Genomic DNA, 20,419 nt, shown 5'->3' with positions numbered 1-20,419 from the left:
AAATCAGTGTTAAAGCACTGAAGAGTGAAGGATGAGATGGCACAGGGTTATATGCTGGAGAACAGTGTATAGAAAGTAGGAGATTCATGTTCTCCTGTGCTGCTGACGAGCTCTGGGGCCTTCAGACTTTACCTTTCTGGGCCTGTGAAATGAGAACATTTGACCAGATGAGTTCGAAGGTCCCTTTCACGTTTCTATATCTCTGTCTAACATGTTTGAAAAATGCCAGGACTTTTTAAGGGAACTGAAGAAATTAATTAGTAGGTAGGAAGGAGGGTTCCTCAGACAGGCACTGATACCTCCAGTGGGACGGAGACTCCCAGGTCAACTGTGCCACCTGCTTGAGTCATCTAGTTTCCCACATCCTCTTTTAAAGGAACTACACACTGTTCCTCTGCACTAAGATTCAATTTCAAATTAAGGTGATCTTGTTCTAAAAGGCCAGAGGGACTCTTTGTGGGCTTTGATGACTCATAGGGACACTTTGCCACCTATTTTATTCTGAATACAATCCAGAATTACTGCACTGATTATTGAATGTTTTGCTTGATTTTTTAAAAGAAAAAATTTGCCAGCTAGTAATCTCTGGTTATTTTCTGGTATGCTTGGCCAGATGGCACTTTCAGTGATAAAACTGTACAAAACAAAGAGGTTTCACTATGTTCTATATCTTCTCTGCATTGTTTCTCAGATATCAGCATTTCTGCTCATGCACTCTTTTTCTGAGCCCAGAAACTGAGATATTCAAAGATGACAACTGATGAGGGAAGCCTCCAGGGTCTGATTAGCCTGGAGTCATCATCTACCTATTTGATTAGACATTCAAATAAGAATATACATATTTCTATTTGGATCCTTACTTTGATTATGAACATTTAAAAATTCACCATTATTTTTTTTGTCACTATGGAATTATTACCATTATTGTTGTTTTGATAATGAATATTAGCCATTCACAAAGTATTTTTTAAAATATTTCCGTATATAATCCATATTATTATCCTTTGGGGAAGTATAGAAGGGTAGATAAAAGAATAAGCTTCAGAGTTTTACCAAACTGGGTTTGAATCCCAGCTCTTCTCTTTGAGTTGGTTAGTTCCAATGCCCTTATCTATAAAATGAGGATAGTAATACCTAATTCATACAGTGTGAGTAGATTCAGAAACAGGATACAAAGAACCTAGCTCAGTGCCTGGCACATAAATCACCAAATAAATGGTAGCTACTAGTACTGTTGTTACAATTATTCTTCTTTTCTACACAAGGAAATTGAGACTCAAAGAGATGAAGAGATTTATTCAGGTTATTTTATGCCATAAGTGATAAATCTATGATTCAATTGTAAGTCTTCTAGATTCAAAACCCGTCTGTGTTCTTTTCACAGCATGACATTGTCACCCAAAAGGACTCCTTTAGTACACCAAAATGCCAAGTTTTGTTATTTAACTTGTTCCAAATATATTTGTTATTTAAAAAAAATTTTATTTGTTATTTCCTTTTTTCTGTTTACCTCTCGATGGTTTTCCCCCCTCTCTCTTTCTCTTTCATTCAGTTGAACCCAAATTAGGGAATTTGAAAGAAACAGCAATAAAAATAGTCCTTGGATTGATTTCTGACTCATAGCCCAACGGCTTCAACTGACATTCAAGTGCCTACCTCTTTGAAAGCCTCCAATCAATCTCTTAGATCTTTGGAACTGGAAGTTCTCTTCTGTGACATCTAGCACAGCTCCTTTATGAAAGCAGAGGAAAGTACAGAGTTAAAGTTACCACTGTAAGTTCAAACTAGTGAAGGAGCCAGAACTAGAACCCACATGTCCAGGATTCCAGTCCAGGTTTCTTTCTTCTTCTCTTTGTTCTTCCACAGGAGTTACCGCTCCTCTACCCTTTTACTAAAACTAATGTACATTATGTTCATAATCCCATGAGATGGATTTGAGGATCATTTTAAATATCAGCAGTTTACACAATTGTGACACTTGAGACATCAGTCATAAGACCAGCAAGGGTTCTTTGGAAATCACACAGTCAAAATGGGAGTCTCCTCCCAGTGTTTTTGTTCTGGTCTTAGGGCAGTAACAAGAGGTTTTCTCGTGACATACCTAAGCCTTCCTGCTTTGGGCTGAATTGAAAGTAGGGCAGTACTTGCCAATCTCATGGTATTTCAGTGTCTCCTTCTGGTCATAACCAATATTAGGAAGAGTGAAAATTTAAATCCTATGCTTACAGCCTCCCTCCCTCCCTCCCTTCTTCCTTCCTTCCTTTCTCTTTAAGCCAAGCACACTGCTAGACTCAAATTTGGAGATTTTCCAAAAATTAGGCTTCTTTAAACTTAATTCTCTAAAAGGTCCTTTCCCCCTTCTTTCTTCCACAGTTGTCATGCCACCTCATGGTGCAACAAAAGGCAGCGAATTTGCAAATGCTCAGAGGAGGAAAAAATATATGTACACAGAGTTTTGAGTTATTATATGATTCTTGACTATTTTGAGCACATGACCTAAATCAAATGGTGATGATTATCTTGTTTTTTGAACTGGACATGGATTATTTTCAAACCCTTGTCATTTAGATCTAGATTTCATTCCTAACTAGCTGGGCACCTTGGGCTAGTCATTTAGCCTCTCTGAGCTTCTGTTTTTCCATCTGTAGAATGGCTGTTATAATAGCTCAAAGCTATTGAGCTCAAACTAATAATCATAATCATAATCATAATCATAATCATAATCATAATAATAACAACTCTGATATGAGGGATAAATAAGTGCTACCTGCCTGGCACATCACAGCCCTTGAGAAGTGCTAACATCCCTTCTGTTTTTCTTTGCCTATTTAGTGCTTTTACTGCTCCTCTTCAAATCTTGATTCTTTCCTGATTTCCACTTAACATGGTGGATGGAACATGAGGTCATTTTCCTTTGCCAACTTTATTTCTTACTTTGCAGGCTATTTAGTTCATCTCCATTTCTGCTCAACGGGGAAGACAAACTTTCCTTCTTGTGGCTCTGGAATTTGTGTTTTTGTTTGTTTGTTTGTTTGAAGTCTAACATCACAGGGGATCAAACTGTTTCTTCCATCCCTGCTAGTCCTGGTTTTTCGGAAAGGTCAGGTCTTTTCTGGCAGTAAGATTTTAAAATGACACCGCAGGCAAAGCACAGAAAGTCAGTTGAAACCAGCCTTCCTAAAAGACCAGCTGCCTGTTCAACCAACAGTTTTGGATTCCTCTCCTGGATTATATCTCCTTTTGGACTATATATTCAGCCTCAATTTATTGCAGCTCTGGGTTTCACTCTGTGATAAAAACTACAAAGATAGCAGCTTTCTTAAGAAATGATGGCATCTTTGAGTTGCCCCAGGCTTATCTGCAGCAATTTTCCTGTAGCCACTGCACCAGCCCTCATTGGTTTTTCACACCAGTGAATTCCATTGATTCCTAATGGCCAGGGTAGGTCTGCTTGGAGATCTACCCAGCATTGAAAGGGAGCCCCTTCTTTGCAGTAAGATCATAATCAGTCAGTCCTGTGGGAGGGGCAAGGAGAGTTTCCTAACCTCTTTTCAAGACACAACAAGAATTCCCCTTGGCCAGGAAGTACTGGATCAGGAATATGGCTTCCAACTCCTTGCCGTGTACATAAGGATTCTAGCCAGGAAACTGCTGCAGAAGGGTCATACATTCATTCATCAAATATTTATTAGGCATCTACTCTGTATAAGATACTCTACTAAGGTCTGGGTTGACAAAGATGAGTAAGTTATAGTTCCTAATGGGTAAAGTCAAAGATACCTACATAGAATTACAATGCTGTGTGATGCACCTAAGAGAAGTATGTGTAAAGAGCCAAGGATCTCAGGGGAAGGAGGCCCTCACTCTGTGAATGGTGAAGTGTAAGGAATGGGAAGTGGCATAACAGAGGAGGTGACTGTCCAGCAGAGCCTTCAAGAATAAAGAGCTTAACCGACTGGAGAAGACAAATGGTATAAGGGCCGAGGTTGGGGAGACATAAGAGGCTGATCCAGAGACAAGGATTTGAATGCAATAGTTAATTTGGGAGATGACCCCAGGAAACAGCAGTAGGGGAGTGGGGGATGCAACAAAGAATGGCAGGATTGTGCTATCAGACAGTTGCCGTTGTGGGCAATTGGAGCTCAATCCCTTTGTGCAGTTATGGGAGTCCATATAGTATAAAGCATGTTTCAGAGTTATCCCAACAGAAGGGCAAAGAAGATGGGTGGGGGGAATTGCTTCCAGGGACACTTCTAGCTTGCCCTGCCTAGGGTCTTCCCACAGCTAAAGAAAAGCCACAGAGAGATGCAGGTATTTGCACACACTTAACGACAATTGTGTAAATCCCTGAATTTTATTCTAAAAACAGAAAACATATGTTCCTAAGTTTTCAGTGTCAGGCTGTTATTTGTCCATAGAGTTCAAAGGAGTTGAACTGAGGTCCATTTACCTTCCTACTGCCTACGACCATGGAGACATGGTCACTGTGCTGCTGATAGAGTAAATCAGGTGCTTAAAAAAAAAGAATAAAGAAAAATAAAAGCATACTATTTGTTCAGGTTGGAAAAATAGCAGCTTTTAGGTTGGACAGGTAAATGTGGCCTAATGTGAGCAAGGGCCCCTTGCATCTGCTACAGGGGGCCAAAGGCACTGAGACAGGAAAAGAGCACTATGAATTATGGACTGTTCAGAGAGGTGGCAAGAGAGAAAACTGAAAAGGGAAGTGAGAGTCAAACTGTATGCCTTGCTAAGGGATTGGGTCTTTATTTGATAGGGAATGAGAGTCACTGAGGGACTGCAAAGTGCTCTGATCAGATGAGTCGAGTGCCCTGTAGCAGCACAGGTTGTAACATGCGAAGGCAGAGCGACACACAGATACTGGCCCTGCCAGCACACAGGTTAGACAAATAGGCAGCATTTCCAAGGACAGGAATCAATTGTACCTTCTTCTGCACTCCCAGGCAGAGCAGAGCCTTTATGCTGTTATAATAATTATTTCTGCATGTATGTGCTTACCCAACCAGACCACCAGTTTACGGATTATAATTTCATGCACCATCCTGAGCCAAACACCTAAACTCAGGGTCTAGCACATGGCAGGGACTCAGAAAGTCTTTGATTGATGAATGACTAGGTTGGTTTACAATCATAGCTCTACTGAGAGCTATTGGCAGTTCTTATAGCAGGATCATCCTTGATTCCAAAAGGCACTGGATTATCTTGTGTATGCGTTTCGGAAGTAGACTGGAAAGGTGGTGTTGATGGGATGCTCCAAAGTATTTTGAGACTCCTTCCCTATAAGGCCAGGGCTGGTCACAGAAGATGCATCCTAACCCACTAAGGCCCTGGTGGAACTTTGCCTAATTGTCACTTCTATGGAAGATATTTTGCCAGTCTCAATGTCATCACAGGAGGTTGGACTTTCCCTCTTGCCTTGGCCAAGTAAGTGGACCAGCCCTCTCTTTCTGCATAGAGCAGACAGCAGTTGCTTCTGGTTGCCAAACAGAAAAAGAAGTTATTATTGTCATTCAACAAGAGGATAGTTTTCTGAAGTGGCTATGTGACCTTTTCAGAAAATCCCCATGGAAAGAGGAAATATCCTGATGGTAAACAAGAGGAAAATAGAAACATTTAAGTAGCCAAAATAATTTCTGGAATGGGGCTCCATACCCCATGATTCTGACCCAGATCTCAAGGTAGAGGAGAGTTTATAGGATCCCACTACCACAGAGTCCATTAAGAACTTCTAGAGGTCATTCAACCCATCTCCCTGCTGTAGGCACAACCAAGCTGAATTCATTAAATAGGTATACTTTAAACATTTTAGGAAAGGAGCTTCTTTATCTTTTTCCATTAGGGATCAAAAAATGTTATGGGTAAGAAGCCTGTCAAAGAAGTAATAGAACTTATGACCTGGAAACTCATTTCATAGCTGAGGAAATGAAGTAGAGCCAGTACTAAAACATTGTTCCTGACCCCAGTTAGAAACTTTCTTCAATTACTTATCATGCATTCCTTGAGTGCCCACCACGTGGAACCCAGTTGGAACTGGGAAAACACAGCTCAATAAGACAATTTCTGTACCAAGAGGGGACTCATAATCCAGTTGAGAAAAAGTATTTGCATTTAATTAATTAAAATTAACTGTCACTAATGCTACAATAAAAGCATATTCAAATGTATTTTGAAGTCTTACCAAGAGTTTTTTGGTTTTTAAAAAATGGCTGCTAATGTTTATAATAGATTACGAAAGCTTATACTTTTACCTCCTGTTTCCAATCTTTATGTCCGTTAAGAAATGTATTCACTTAGGCACACACTTATGACAATTGTGTAAATCCCTGAATTTTATTGTAAAAACAGAAAACATATGTTCTTATCTCAAGTTTGCAGTGTCAGGCTGTTATTTGTCCAAAGAGTTCAAAGGAGTTGAACTGAGGTCCATGTACCTTCCTACTGCCTATGACTGTGGAGACACGGTCACTGTGCTGCTGACAGATTAAATCAGCTGCTTAAAAAAAAAAAAGAATAAAGAAAAATAAAACCATACTATTTATTCATGTTTGTTGCAACCACAATGAAACACAATAGTTTTGAGTGGAGGAATCATATGTGTCCCTAGAGAATGGACTGGTTGCTACTGCCAGAATAATCAGTTGTGGTTTGAATGTGATTTTACTTGAACAATACTGTGTCAATTAGGCCTCGAAAGAAAGATGCTGGTAGACTACACTGGTACTTACTATTCTAAAAAGAAAAAAATGCATTAATTTTACCCAAGTTAGGGAAGGAGATAACCTAGCTTTCTGAATAGTAAGACGTGAGGGGAAAATGTTCTTACGGACAAATAGGTAAGTATGTAAGAATTTCACTAATTCTACCAATGCTATTTCATATGACTCTTCATGCAAGAATCAAACATGAAGGTGTGGGTCAGTGATTGGCATTGCAGTAAAAATGCCAGTTAGGTTCTTGAACCAAATCTCCATCTGCTCCCCTATTAATCAGTAATGACTTGATTTCAACTGCCTGGAGCTGTGGATAACCTGTTCCAACCAACTCATTAGATGCCCCACTCTCCTACCTGCAAATCTCTAACCCTCTCTACAAATCTCTATTTTGATTGATGGCCACATGAAGCTGGAAACCTTGGAATTCATTGCCTCCTCTTTTTTTCTCACTGCCACCCACTCCTTTCTCACCACATTCAATTGGCATCAAATTCTCTCAGTTCCATTTATTCAACACATCAAACAGGGTTCAACTGCAATAAATAGACATCACTCTAGCTGTTTTAAACAGAAAGAGATTTAGTATATACAATTAGGTGCTTATTAATTAATTGTTGGAAGAGCAGGCACTTGGCTGGACCTCAAGGTATGACTTTTATAGTAAGTAACACTGCAGAATTGGCCTGCCAGCCAAGTCAAGAAGGTGGAGAAGCAGAAAAGCACCCCTGGAACTATTGAGTTCAGGGACGCACACTTTCTTTGCGATCTGGGGTCAGAAAACCACACAGCCACATTTGCAAAAGAGCCATGCCGTGACTGCTAGATCTACATCAGCAAAAATATCGATGTCCTATGTTTTGTGCTTTACCCACATAGCTAGAACAGCACCCTGGGGTGGTGCCACAGAAACACTCCATGTGTTTGTGACTCTGCTTGCTGGAAGAAACAGCAGAAAGTGCCATAAACTTGGCCTCTTCCTCGTTTTTACCTTCCAAATCTTGCACAAATGGATCTGTTTGTCAGAACTCACATTACATTTAGAACTTTAACTGCAAAGTAGTCTAGGAAATGTACTTTTTAGCTTTCCAGACTGTCAGTATAGGAAGGCACATGGGAAGGAGAGAGGAATGAGATTATCCACAGTAGCTACCACATTTCAACATCTCTTGAAACAGCCACTGCCCTATGGACCTATTATCTCTTGCCTGAATCGTTGCAATTTCCTAATAATTAGTTTCTCTGCTCTCGAGTTCTCCTCTCTTCAGTCTATCCTGTGTTGAGCTTGAGTGTTCTTCCTAAAACACACCAATGACCCTGTTACTTTCTGTTCCAAATCTGATCACTCATAAGAACCATTCTCCTTTCAAGTCTCTTAGCCATTTGGCCCAAACTCGCTTTACCAGCTGCAAATCCTGACACTTTATCATGCCTCTAGGCTTCAGTCACACCAGATACTAAATGCTTTCACCACCCACTCCCCTGTATCCTGTCGCTGTTGTTCATGAAATTCCTCTGACTAGAATGCTCTATTACCCTTCATGTTCTCATTTTTAATTCTCTATTCAAATGTTTGAACCTCCGGGATGTTTCCCTCACTTTCCCCTCTTCCACAGAGGCAGAATTTATGAGTTCTCCCTGGCATTTTGCATTCATCTCTATTGCCCTCCTCACTTTGTATTTTACATAGTTATATATGTGTCTATCTTTCCAACATCAAGGAATGGACCATGTTTCTATTCATCTGTTTATCTTCAGTGTGTGACTCTTGGCAGACACTCTGTAAATATTTGTTGAACAAGTGAATAAATTAATGAATGAATTGTCCTACGTGTCTAGGACATCCAATCTCACCGGACTAGCTTTTCTCATCAATTTCTAGCTATCCCAAGTTCTTTCTCATCTCAAAAAGCAAGCTCTCTCTTGATCCTTTGGCTATTATCTTATCACTATTCTTCATTTCAAGCCTATTTATTTGAGAGGGTTGTCTACATCTACTATCTTCACTTCTTCACTACCCGTTTACTGCTCAGCTTTACCAATCCACTGAAATCACCCATGTCAAGGTTACCTGTTATCTCATAATTAATAAAGAAAATGAGTTTTCAGTCTTTGTCTTACTTAACACACTGTGTCTCACTTGACCTTGAGAACACGTCTTCCTTCTAGAATCTCATTCTTATCTATACTAACATTTTCTTCTGAGCCTTTTTCATGGGTGCTTCTCTGTTTGCCAGGACAGAGTACCTGTTTCCAGTCCTCTTATCTTCTTGTTTCGCCAACACTCTGGGTGATCTCATGGCTTCAAGAACCACCAACTTGTTGTCAAGACACCAAAACTGTTTCTATGCATGGGACATTCTCATGTCTGCCTGGTGCACCCAACACACTAACTGTTCACTAGGCCTCTCTGTGTGGGAGTCCCATGGGCACCCAGACTCATGGAATTCAAAACTTGACTCACACTGTTGCAATGACCTCCTCACTGGTCTCTCTGCTGCTGCTCTGATCCACTGCAGTGTGTGTTAACATAGCACTCAGAGCAACCTCCTCTGGAGTCAGATCTGCTCACTTCTCTATTCAGTGGCTTGACATGCCATCAGTGCAAAAGCCGATGTCCTTACAATGGCTGATGAGGCTGCACACAATCTTGCTTCACTGTATTTTACTAACTCATTTCCTATCACTCTCTCTTTCCATCCCTCCACTCCAGCTACTGACCTTCTTAGCTGTTCTTGAATACACCAAGAACACCCTTGCTCTGCCTGGGGTGCACTTCCTCTGAATGTCTGCATTGCTCTGTTTCTCACTGTCTTTAGTCTCTCTCAACGTCACCTTCTCAGAGAGGTCTTCCTTGGCCACCCTTGAAATATCGTACTTGCCTCAGCTTTATTTTTCTTCTCTGCTTTAGTTTTCTATTCTCTTTCTTTTTAGTATTTACCATCATCAAAACTGCTGTATATTTTACTTATTTGTTATGTTCTGTTTTGTTTTGTCTGTATCCCCAACTGGAATATGAGCTCCATGAGGACAGGATTTGTGCTTGTTTCATTTGTTGTTGTTTTCCCAAGGTCTAGAACAGTGGTTGGCACAATAGTAGATGTTCAATAAATATTTATGGAATGAATGATCACCTCTACTCCAAATCTGTCTCCTCTCTCATCCCCATTATTTAATGAGTCACTAAACCCTATGACTCTTACCCGCTATACTTCTTGAGTCCTCTCCTCACCATCTACTTTGCCACTACCTTAGAGTCTAATAGATATGCCAACCTGATCTCAGCACTTCCTATTTAAAATCCTTCTGAATCCTCTGGCATAACAGATAATTAAATGTCACAAATTGGCCCTGTCTATCTCTTAATTTCATCTATGCCACCGCTATCTAACCCTCTAGCCATAGAGAACTCCTTGCCTTCACACTCCTGAATCCATTTCTCTTGTTTCTTGGTGATTTTCACTCTCCTGAAATACACTTCTCATCTTCTTTATCTGGCAAACTCCTAGACAACCTTCAAACTTCTTCCTTAGATTGACCCTTTAAGCCTACATTAGACTGCCGCTAACTTCCTGGGATTATACACTGCAAGGCCATTGGCTGATTGCTTACCTATTGCCATAGAATATGAGTTTCTTGGAGACAGAGACCATATCTCATTTATTTTTTCTGTATTCAGCATGATGCCTGGAACCTGACACATAGTGGATCCTTGACAAATATTTATTGGATAAAACAATGGATGGGTGAATAATTGTAACAGTAAATACTTACATGGGGCTTTATAATAATCTAGTGCTGTTCTCAGATGCCAGTTAACACACGGACTCTTCCCAACACTCTTAATGAGGTAGGCACTGTTGAGGAGTCTAAAGACCCTGGATGGTCAAGTTGTTTGCCTACACAGTAAGTGGCAGGGACAGGATTGAAACTCAAGTATCTGGCTCCAGACCGTGATCTTAACTACTATGTTTATACCTGGTGATGGCTGGATAGATGGTGCATACAAGGGTATTCTAAACAGAGAAATAATAGAAGCAAAGGTGAGAATATTCACATTATTTTTAGGTGGCTTTATGATTAGTAAATTTAGCCACACCTGCAATTAATACTGTTCTATAAAATACTCATTTCTAACAGTATATGTCAAATTAAAATCTTAACCATGTTTTTGAAAACATATATGTATTCATTCTCATTGCGATCCTAAACCTCAGATCCTAAATGGACTAAACCCTGCTTGCTTTGACACATACTTCTAAATATTGAGATCATAACATTTAAATGTATATCCACATTCACTCATTCATTTAACAAACACTTATTGAGTGTCTACTATATGCTAGGCACTGTCTTTACTCTGGCACTTCTGGTACTAGAATACACACACCATATGTAATATAATCGTAGACATGTATAGACTCTTTTGTGAGGTCATAGAGTGTAGTGGTTAGGATCACAGGCTCTGAAGCCAGACAGTCTGGGTTAAACCCTAGCTCTGCATCTTTCTAGTTGTGAGACTTCAGCAGTATTATTTATCTGTGCATTGGTCTCTTCATCTAAAAAATGAGCATAACAATAGTCTCTATCTCATGAGGTTGTTGTGAAAATTAAAATCATATAAAGTGCTTAACACTGTTTCTGTGTTAAATACTCTGGTAAGCACTTAATGTTAGTAATTTTATGTTGATAATCTTTTCTGATAAGTTATTGCTGAATGATTGAGCTTCTTATATGAGACTGTTTTTTTGTTATAAAATAAAAAGAAATCTGGAGGTCTTCTCTGGCGGGGACTAAGTCTTAAAGGGATATGAAGGAATTAACAGCATTTGTTTCCATAACAAAACCATTTCTTGGTCTCCAGTGGGCCTTTAAGGCCCTATACTTTACATTAGTGTTCCTTCCATCCCAGTGGGCGGGTGGAGGGAAGAAAGCCTTCAGCCTAAGCAGGCGGGCTTTGGCAGAGCTATTTGTGCAGGAAGAACGAAGGTCAAGGGACTCCTTATATTGAAGGCCTTTCTCAAAATGAAGGATTTGGCTTCTGAGATTAATGCTTGGAGTGAACCCCTGCTATACTAATTCCCTTTTCTGTGAACTCAGTACATTTTTAAAATTCAGTTAGAGGCCCTCCTATGGTGTGGCATGGAAACCACAAACCCAGACGCCCTTCTAACTGAGTTCTGAATGGCCTTCCCTCATCCTTTGACCTATTGGCTGATGACTATGTTCTAGGGTTAGTTGCTGGGTAAATCCCTTGTATTAAAGACTGCCCAGGAATAACTTGTCTTAAATTTGCACACATTAGATCCAGAGGGAATTTAATATAAAAATCAAAAAATAAAGATTTTTAAAAAGGCTTCTATGGGTAGCTAGTGGCCACCTTATGAAAAAAGGAGAGGCTGTGGAAACTGTAGGGTTGAGAGATCTCTCTGGGTCAAGTTACACAATCTATTAAAATAGGATTTATTTTCTGAATAATTTCTGTTGGGAAAAATATCAGCGGCTTCAACAGAAAGTTTGGGTTCAGGTCAGTGGTTTTATCCCATGTAGTAACAATTTTTCTGTTTCAGGCAAAATTAGGGGAAATGAGGGAAACAGGTAGAAACTAAAACCCTAGAGAAGATATTATCCTTTATTACAGTACCTAAAATGTCAATTCTCATAAGAAATGAATAACAGAAGCTTCCTTCCCCTAAAAAGTCAATTGCTTACCATGACCTCACCACAGTCACAAATGATTGGTATACAGAGGAATAATAACAGTAATAATAGTAAACAGTGAAACAGCAATTACTATGTTCCAGGCATTGTTCTAAGTTCTTTGCATTTATTTATTACATGCCTTATTTAGGCCTCACATGTACCATTTTCATATATGTTCTTTGGTCTTTAAGAAAAATAAACATGTATTGAAAACTTACAATGTGTTGAGCACTGTGCTTCTATGTGTATCATCTTAATCGTATTGATGATCCTACAGTTAGGTATTGCCATTGGCAGCAAACTGAGGCTTAGAAAGAGTTAAGTGACTTGCCCACAACCCCACAACTGCCAGGATGTAAACTTTAATCTTGCTGACATTAAGCTCGAGTTCTTTACCTAGCTGCCCTCTTGTTTGTCATAGAATTAAAAGCATACTCCATAGGGTCAGCACATCTGACTTTCACAGGGCACAGATAGATCTTTGATGGTATTCTTTGTGGGTTTCTATGCCTTGAAAGTGAGAAGTGTCCAGAAACTCTGGCCAGAATCTCCTGGCTCTCTCCCCACAACTACAAGCTAAAATAATCTTTTGCAACTCCTTGATTCTGCTCCCTAAATGGGTATAGAAATTAAGTAATCACAGTTATAGTAGTAGGGAATAATAAAAAGCAATAAATTAAAAACCTGGGTCTGCTACTTACTAGCAACTTGGAACAAATCTTAAGACCCTCAGTTTCCTAATTTGAGCAGTGGGGCGATACAAGTGATTTGTGCTTTACTCATACTTACCTCACACAGTTGTAATGATCAAAGATGATAAATCTCATTGAAAATGCTGTGTAGATGAGTCATTATTATACTTCGGTTCTTTATAAGGATCTGAGTAATACTTCTGTTGATAAAGGTGTCTTGGAATAGCGTTATTTGATCTAAGATTTAAATATGGGAAAGACAATTCTTTGTGAACTGTAATTAGGTTTTTTCCAGGTATGAAAGGACATATCACTATTTAAGTACCTTCTATGTGTCAGGAATGGTGCTAGGATTTCATCTCTCATTTAAATCTTATAGAAATCCAGAAAGGTAGGTGTTATTATTTTATAAATGAAGAAACTGAAGTGCAGAGCAGTTAAGCAATTGTCTGGCATCACATAGCTAAGAAATAAACTTGAGATTCAAACTCAAATCTATAGAAAGCCAATTTCTGTTGTGTTTATATTCACTGTAGCACAATGCCTCTTGGGAGAAGGGAAAGAAGGAAGCAGAAAGCAAAAGAAAGGGGTTTGCACACCTAAAATGTCCCATGAGCATAGGATTTGCCTGAGAATTTTAGCTACAAAGAAAAAATAATGAAAGTTCACATTACTTTTACCATAGCCTTCAACTTAAAAAATCTGTTTCATTTTTGCTATATTCCTGGGGAAGGCAGTGGGAAACAGTTAGGAACAAAAACTATACCCATTTAATAGGTGGCAGTGAGCAAAACTGAGAAAGAAGGAGCAGAAGTTCCAGGCAACATTTGAGAGAAAGTAACCAACTCAGAACCACCACAAGATCTTGTTTCCAGGGACCCGTGCCTCCTCAAGGGCCATCATCCCTGACTCCAGCTTCAGTTCATTTGTAGTCACTGACCTTCACACTTTCAAACTCACTTTATTATTCCTAGTCAATATTTCCCAGGCGTCCTGTTCTGTGCATCCTGTTCTGAGGTGAAAAAAATCTGTGAGCCTGTGAATGTCCCCCTTGAATTTTCTAATTCAGAGAGTCCCCAACAGTGAGAGGCTTTTAAGGCCATAATCCAGATTCCTCTGGAAAAGAAAAGAAAGGTTAATGTGGAACTGGAGTTTTTAAGTCGTCTTAAAGTTGTGGAGCCCTCTTTCATGCCTGGTAGTGTCAACCCCTAGATATGGTGAGAGAACCTTGGCATATTCTGACTGCCTATTGTTGATAGTTCACTCTGGCTTGTATTGATAAGGAAGGAATTTGAAATTCAGAAAATGTTTAATTGATCTGAGTTAAATCTTGCCATTGGGAAGATAAAAAACCAAAGAGATCTAAAATGTTTCAGAATTCTTTTCTAGTTTTAAGGCATCATTTTTCCTAAAGGTGGCAAATGCTGCTTTTAGATTTAACCACTACTGCGAACTACTCCCGGCCTCACCACGAAATGAAACCTTGAACTGACTGAACTCTGTCTTAATCCACAAAATGGGTATAAAGTAGTAACTCTTAGGATTGATTTGTACGATCAAATAAGATGAGGTGAGTGAAAGTGCCTGTTAAAGTACAAAGGACTCCACTGATGTAAAGGATTTATTTGTTCTTTAAAAAAGTGAAGCTAAGTAGAGGAAAAAGGGTGTCATGGTGCACTGATCACATTTTAGCCTTCAATAATCCCTTGTTAATATTCATAAAGAGTTTAAAAATTATTTCCCCCTATTTCACTTAGTTTTTCAAATGTCAACGACCATTATTTATCCAGCATTGGCTTTTAACTGAATAAGATAAGGAACTATCTCAGGGTCAAACAACAAACCAAGTGCCTACCTCCAAATTAGAATGAAGCACACATCTTGAGTTGATTGCTGGGTCCGGAGTTTCCTTTCTATTAGTGACCTTCATCTATCTCCACGTGTCTTGTCAATCTTGCAACTTTTAAGTGAGATGAAAATCAGTTGGACACTCCTTTACAGGAAATTTCTTACTATTGCATTCAATCAAGACTGTAAACTGTTAACAAAAATCACATCTTTGGAATCTTCCAGAAACTGAGGCTGGGAAAGCTTTAAAAAAATTGCTCATGGCCTTAATACTGGTGAGTCTAGAGCCCGCTTCTAACTCTGATCACAACCTCTTTGCTTCAGAAAAAAAGACATAGTACAAAATACAATAATAATAGTATAGTAGTAGTAGTAGTTGACTCTATGCACTAGACACTGTTCTAAGTTCTTTGTATGTATTAAGTCATTTAGCCAGAACAAACGTTTTTTAGACTAGTCCTTCACTAAAGTAGCCCAATAAGAAACAGTACTTTTTTATTTATTTATTTTTCTCATTTGAATGACATTACAGCCCGAAATCACAACTCCGTTTTAGGTTCCTGGTGGTGCCTGCTTCCTCTTTTAGTTTGTTTAGTCACAGAATTCGATTCCTGTTGGCCGATTACACGCCTACAAACAGGCTTAGCGCTCTATTGAAATGCGTGAGGCTCCTTAACTCTTGTGTAAACAGGTAACGCGAAGGGGTGGGGCACAGATTGCGGGCTACTTTGGGATGGGGATGGGGTGGGGATTAGAGCCAACTCCGCAGAGATCAGCAAAGGTTAAGGGACGGTTTGGCTGCTGTTTTTAAATCTAGTTTTGTTGTTCCCTTTCTAGAAACTAGCTGTAACTTTAGGGCAGAGCGCATTAAAATGAGCCACTTCTGACGAGCAGCGCCCAGGCCCCAGGCCCTGCTGCGAAGGCCCCAGCAAAGGTCAGGGCTCTGTCGGCGTGACGTTCTTTCCTGCGTTCGTCGGAGCGGTGCTCTGCTTCAGGTAAGGACACTCTTGGGAGGTCTCCCTTTCGTCAAGGCCTCCGCGTTGCTCGCCCTGATCTTACCTGGTTAAACGACTTCTTTACTAGGGTGGCAGGACGGGGGTGGGGTGGTACTGATCCGCTCGTGATTCAACAGCAATTTCCTTGTTCCTCAAACAAGGTTCTGCTTGGTGTCTCTGAACAGCGCGAAGGGGGCCGGCCACACGTCTGATTCGGACTGATGTCCTCAGGTGCAGCAGGTGCCGCTTCTGGGGTCACCTCTGGATGTCTGAAATGAATGTCACTTTTTGAACGGGGAAAGATGTCTGTCTGAAGTCCCCAAATCTATCCCAACAAGGCAGATTTATTTTTTTAACCTTCAGCAAAGGTATCTGGGCTCCTAAAACAACAGGAATGTTGCACTGGCCTTTGGCCAGCGGAGGCTCAGCGAGCAGGATAAAATTTCAGCGCAGATTTACGGGAAGTTGCCAGTGTTTGGGAGTAAAAATCTGGTTTGGTGAGTTTAAGAGAAGGGAGTAGACGAGAGACAACCTTGCTACTGTGAGGCAAATGGCCTCGGCGGGGGAGGGCATCGGGAGGAAGGAGGAGGGAACAGGGAAGAGCGGGGAGACCAGTCGCTGAGCGCTCCCGGTGCGGAGCGCAGGACGCAGCAGGGCTCTCCCCGCCGCTGGTCTCCCCCGGGTGCGGACCCCGCGCTGTTCTGCCGGTGGGGTCGCCGCGCTTTCAAGTTCTCGCTGGCGCCAGGAATTTAGCCCCAGAGAGCTGCCTTCTGGTTCTCGCTCCTGCTTCCCACTCTGGAATGTGCAGCTTGGGACAGTGAGAAGCCGGGGCTCGAGGAGTTGCCCTTGTTGAGAGTTTCTCTCTGCAGGTTTCCAAGGTTCAGAAAGTCTGACAAACTGGAATTCCCAGAGTCTGGGAGTTAAGCCTAAAACGACCTGTTGCTTTAAGCGGCGCGGTGGGGAGTAGCTGGACACTCCTTATTTTTGTTTAACATTAAGAAGAGGGAGGCGGAGAAGATGTTGTAGGTTACTTGCTAGCCGTGTAAATTACTACCGGGCTGTGAATGAATGGTGTTAATTTCTGAAGTGGGCGACTTCAAGTACATAACAAAGGTAAGGTGGTTTTTGGTAATCTTTCTAACTACTGTCCCTTCATTTTACTTTTGGGTCCCTATTTTGCAAATTTTTTTCTTCTCTCTTTAGATCTTATCTCATTCTACCACCTTCCTTCAGACTCAAATATTTTAGTGGAAAAGAAATGGTGTATAAAAAGATTTTCAAAGCGTCAGCTCTGGAAAACCAGAAAATCATACAGTCAGCCCCATGATGTTTCCTGTGATGATGAAACCGTTTCCATACAAGAAACAGACTTTTTTTTTTTTTTCACCCTTGAAAACACATGATTGGGCTGTCCAGGGACACAGGTGACTTTTTAGAATCAGATTATTAAACCGAGATTGAGGAAACGTTCATGACAGTCATTTCACTTGAGTGTTAAGGATGGTGGGGGATGTCTTCCTGTGGTAATTCACCTCCAAGTGTAATTTAGTGGAGGCTTGGTTGTTTCAACTTAAAGATTCAATCTGCATAAAAGTGCGGGACTGATGAGTTATGTATGACAGCTGACCAATCACCAGTCACTGGATATTTAAGAAATCAGTTCCAGTAAAGGAAATGGAATTTTTCAAATAAACAATTTCTGTTTTAATTAGATAAATGTTTATCTGCTCTGGGGTACTGTCCCCAAGCATTTGGGGATGCGGCTTTTTTCTTTTGGCTTATCAAAGTAATAGATAGGGTCCTCAAGGTATTTACTTATAGGCCATACTGCTTTGAAGGAAAAATTGAGTAGTTTTCATAGTGGCATTTTAATGACTCACTTAGTTTTCTTTAGCAGGAATGTAGATTAGAAATGTATTCTTTGAAAATTTTAATGCTGGAGTCACATGAAGTTTTCAGGAGAGAGAAAGCAAGGGGTTGACCACACAAATACAAAGAGACTGCCGAAGTTTTAAGCACAGTTACGACTAGACCAAGAGCGCTTGAGAACCGCAGGTGCCAGTTCTAAAAGATGAAAGGTTGTTAGCGGCATAAAACACAACCTCTAGACAAACCAAAGTATACAACCAAGGCAATGAAATGATACTTTGGGAGATTGTTACTATTAATTTAAACAATAATCTTTGTCAGATTGATGATCTGAAATCTTGGAGGGAAACAAAACCAACACAGTCTGAAAGGGAAACAGGAGGAGGGAAAGTTTAGGGTTTTGTATTCTTTCTTGTCTACCTCACCCTCGTCCTGTTCTGATATAGATCCCTTTGGCCTCTTTGACTTAATTACTGCATACTGGCAGAATGAGGAATCAGAACTGGTTCACTATTAACTTTTAATATTTGTTAAGTGAAGAAATAAGCTGATAGAAAAAGAGCTGCTAGCCTAACTCTGCCATGCTTCTTTACCTGACTAGGCTGCACTTAAATTCATCTGCTCAAGAGTTTCTTTGAACATATGCTGAAACTGAATCAAATTTTGAAGATTTTTTTAAACTTCCTCTTGGTTGTTGATTTTTCAGAAGCTCATAGTATCCAAATTTTGGCATCATTATTTTACTTCAATATCTACAACTTTAATAGTTTATGTACTTATTTTTGATTACCCACTGTGCTGCTCTAGACTAAATTTTGTAATAAATTTTGAAATATGTTGGTAACACTAAGGATGAAATAAAGATACAAAGCAAGGAAACTGTGCTTCTGGACAGGTATCCTATATACTTTAACTAGTGTTTATGAGACTACTCACATTTTTTTTTCCTTCACATTATAAGAATATTCAGATTAGACTGTTGTCTTTGGCTTACTAGTACCAAAACCTGTTCTGGGTAATTTAAACAAAGATTAGGTTAAAGTAGATAAAATTATTTTCTTACAGAATGAGTTTGCTTTCCAAATTCTGCTCTCGATCTGAAGATTAAAGTTAAATCATGTCCCCAGTAATTGAGCTTTGATTGCTGTAGGAAAGTATTTGACTATTTCAGTCAGGTTTCCACTTCCGCATTACAAGTCCCTTCTGATTTTCAGGACTGGGCAGGGGAATGGATGCAGGGGTGCTGGTGCCGCGAGTGAGATCTCAAAAATGGACTGACGTTCAAGTGAAACTTTAATTGGGTTTTCCCAGAGAATAGATAATCCTAGGGGAAAAAAACAAACAACTTATTCTGAAGATGGCTTAAGTTTGGGATTCATAAGACTTAGAAAAGTGATACATTTTTCATAACTCTAGAATTTGTGCGCCAAACATTTATAAAGTTACAATGAAGATGTAATGCAGCTTAAAAAAAGTGGTTGTCAGAATGATGCCAAGTTAAAGGTTATATTAGAACATTTCAACTGCTGGCCTGATTAAGAGATATTTTTCCTCTTGGGAGTAGTCTTTGTGTCATGATGATATTGATTTTTTGGTTTAATATTGTTTAGAGGTATATGTTAGTCAAAACAACCACCTGCTCAGAGTAATTGCTTCAGAGAATAACTGGGAAAAGATTTTCAATAATGGTAATGCAGATGACTTGGTTTACGAGATAGGAGGCCTTCAGAATCTCTAGAGAACTATCGTAGAAATAATAAGTAATTGTTCAATTGCCACCTTAAGTTGTTGGAAACATCTCATGCTGGAGGGATTTAGGGGGAATTGGCACCCTGCCACTTTTTGTGTGTGGTCCTGAATCATCTTGTCAGTAAAACACTCCTGAGATCACCTGAGCTTGACATCTGATTGTTTCTATTTCTCTTATAGTTGCTTCCCTTTCTAGTTTGTCAGCATCTGTATGGGAGAAGGAGACAGAGGGAAAGATATCCTCCCCTTGAAGTTAGTGTGCTCCCTCTTTTCAGAACCTCTTATATTTTGCCCTGGAAAAGGAGTGAGGGAGGAATTTTCCAGTGAAAGTGGAAGGAGAGTGTCTGGAGAAATAAAAGTCAAGAAACAGGTGAGTTCCAAACACAATTAGTAATTTACCAGAAAGCTCACATGGAGCTTATGGATGTTCTAAAACTATTGCAGGTGAACTGGCAACTGTAGGAATTTGAGGCTCATCCCTCACTTTTGTAATTTAAATGCTCCTAGTACACTGAAATAGATGGCTAATTTGATTGAATTCAAGATATCATCTCTTGGTACAACCAAAAGTAAATTGATTACAAAAGGCACAATACTTTCAACCGCATTCCCACTCTGACTTTTTTCTACTTCGTTTAGTGATTTAAGGGCACCTGAAAAAAAAATCACAGCTCAGTTTCTGTAACTTATGTATAGAAATAAGTTATAGTGTGTGAATAAGTTTTGTGTGTGAATATTTAGTTTTTGCCATCATAGGAACTTAGTTCATGCAAAAAATGATGTGTGAATATATTTAAATGTATATAGTTTATGTGTTTGTAAAATATAAAACCTA

At 39.7% G+C, this 20,419-nt stretch overlaps 1 protein-coding gene across 11 annotated transcripts in view; it reads left to right on the top strand.

Annotated features, from left to right (window-relative positions):
• Positions 1-16,614: 16,614 nt before the first annotated feature.
• RBM47 (RNA binding motif protein 47) overlaps positions 16,615-20,419 on the top strand; it is a 142,952-nt gene continuing 139,147 nt past the window's right edge. For 5 of the 11 annotated variants that reach the window (XM_023532192.1, XM_023532190.1, XM_023532185.1 and 2 more), the window contains exons 1-2: positions 16,615-17,079; positions 19,860-19,954. The gene's annotated coding sequence lies outside the window, so the exon portion shown is untranslated. Of the gene's footprint in view, positions 17,080-19,764; positions 19,955-20,419 lie in introns of all 11 variants that reach the window. The other 6 variants (XM_023532195.1, XM_023532193.1, XM_023532188.1 and 3 more) reach the window with 2 other exon arrangements.

Source organism: Pteropus vampyrus, unplaced genomic scaffold, assembly GCF_000151845.1.
Source record: "Pteropus vampyrus isolate Shadow unplaced genomic scaffold, Pvam_2.0 Scaffold79, whole genome shotgun sequence".
Classification (NCBI taxonomy): Eukaryota; Metazoa; Chordata; class Mammalia; order Chiroptera; family Pteropodidae; genus Pteropus; species Pteropus vampyrus.
The sequence above is the reverse complement of the archived record's forward strand: the minus strand, read 5'-3'. Positions and strand labels throughout refer to the sequence as shown.